Source organism: Myotis lucifugus, unplaced genomic scaffold, assembly GCF_000147115.1.
Source record: "Myotis lucifugus unplaced genomic scaffold, Myoluc2.0 scaffold_28, whole genome shotgun sequence".
In the NCBI taxonomy this organism is placed as follows: Eukaryota; Metazoa; Chordata; class Mammalia; order Chiroptera; family Vespertilionidae; genus Myotis; species Myotis lucifugus.
This window is the reverse complement of record NW_005871076.1, coordinates 9,369,711-9,371,740: the sequence shown is the minus strand read 5'-3', so window position 1 is coordinate 9,371,740 and position 2,030 is coordinate 9,369,711.

The window sequence follows — 2,030 nt, the reverse complement described above, 5'->3', positions numbered from 1 at the left end:
CACGCAGCCTGCTTGTTCAGTCATTTGGTCGTCCCTCACTAACTCCCCTGCCGACCTGGTTGTAGGCAGCCATCTTGTAAGGGTGTGAGGGTTAATTTGCATATTACCTCTTTATTATATAGGATGAATTTGTTTAAGCATTTATTTCTGTCTTCACTACTAGACTGTAAGTTTCCTAGGAGCTAGACATTTTCTGTCTTATTCATTGTTGCATTTTCTAGTGCCTGAATGGTGCTTGCTTGGCACATGATAGATGCTCTATCAAAGCTTCTTCAATGAATGAATGAATGCATTGATGATAGGTAAAAACTTAGATGACTTCAAAAAGTACCTTTTGGTCCCTGGCCAGATGGCTTGGTTGGTTGGAGCGTTGTCCCATATGCCAAAACATTGCAGGTTTGATTCCTGGTCAGGGCACATACCTAGGTTGTGGGTTCTATCCCCAGTCGGGGAACATACAGGAGGCAGCTAGTCAATGTTTCTCTCTCACATTGATGCATCTCTTTTTCTCTCTCTTCCTCTCTCTCTCAAGTCAATTAAAAAAATAAAAATGTGGCTCTGAGTAAATATAACACAGCAAAAGAAACTATCAACAAAATGAAAAGAGAGCCCGCTGTATGGGAGAACATATTTGGCAATGATACATCTAATAAAGGATTAATATCCAAAATATATAAGGAACTCATACAACTTAACAAAATGAAGACAAACAATCCAACTAAAAAATGGGCAAAGGACCTAAACAGATACTTCTCCAAAAAGGACATACAGATGGCCAAGAGACATATGAAAAAATGCTCAAAGTCCCTAATCATCCAAGAGATGCAAATCAAAACGACAATGAGGTACCATCTCAACACCTGTTAGAATGGCTACCATTAACAAACTAACAAATGACAAGTGCTGGTGAGGATGTGGAGAAAAGGAAACCCTAGTACACTGCTGGTGGTGGGAATGCAGACTGGTGCAGCCATTATGGAAAATAGTATGGAATTTCCTTAAAAAATTAAATGTGGATCTGCCATTTGACCCAGTGATCCCTCTTCTAGGAATATATCCTAAGAAACCCGAAGTACCAATCAGAAAGAATGTATGCATCCCTATGTTCATAGCAGTACATTTTACAATAGCTAAGATCTGGAAACAGCCCTAGTGCCTATCAGTAGATAAGTGGATAGAAAAGCTGTGGTACATTTATACCATGGAATACTATGCAGCAGTAAAAAAGAAGAATCTCTTAGCCTTTGAGACAGCATGGAGGGACCTGGAGAGTATCATGCTAAGTGAAATAAGTCAATCAGAGAAAGATAAGTATCACATGATCGCACTCATATGTGGAATCTAAGTAACAAAATAAACTGATGAACAGAGTGGATCCAGAGACTCAAAGCATGGAACAGAGTGTGGAATCTTAAAGGTAATTCGGGGGAGGGTGGGAGGTAATCAACCAAAAACCTTGTATGCATATATGTATAACCCATGGACACAGATAATAGGGTGCTGAAGGCCAGGGTAGAGGGGAGGGGGCGGGGGCAGGCTGAAGGAGGTTAATGGGGGGAAAAGGGGGGACATATGTAATAGTTTTAACAATAAAGAATTATTTTAAAAAAATAAAAAATAAAAGTTGAGATACGCAAAAGATAGAAAGAAAGAAAGAAAGAAAAGAAAGAAAGAAAGAAAGAGAAAGAAAGAAAGAAAGAAAGAAAGAAAGAAAGAAAGAAAGAAAGAAAGGAAGGAAGGAAGAAAAAGAAAGAAAGAAAGTAAGAAAGATGTGCCTTTTAGTAAATATAAAGCCACTGGAATTGTAGATGCATAAGAACTTGAATAAGATTATTTCATAAAGTATAAACATGGAAAGAAGGCAGAATATTCTTTAGAAACATTAGTTAACTGGTGTGTAAGTATGTGATTAAGTGGAATAAATATGAGTAGATGTGCCTTTCACCTATATACGGAAGTTTGGATATTCAGATTGGCCAGAAGACTCTTGAGACCTTTTTGTTGGGAAACCTTGCATTCAGGTGCTTACC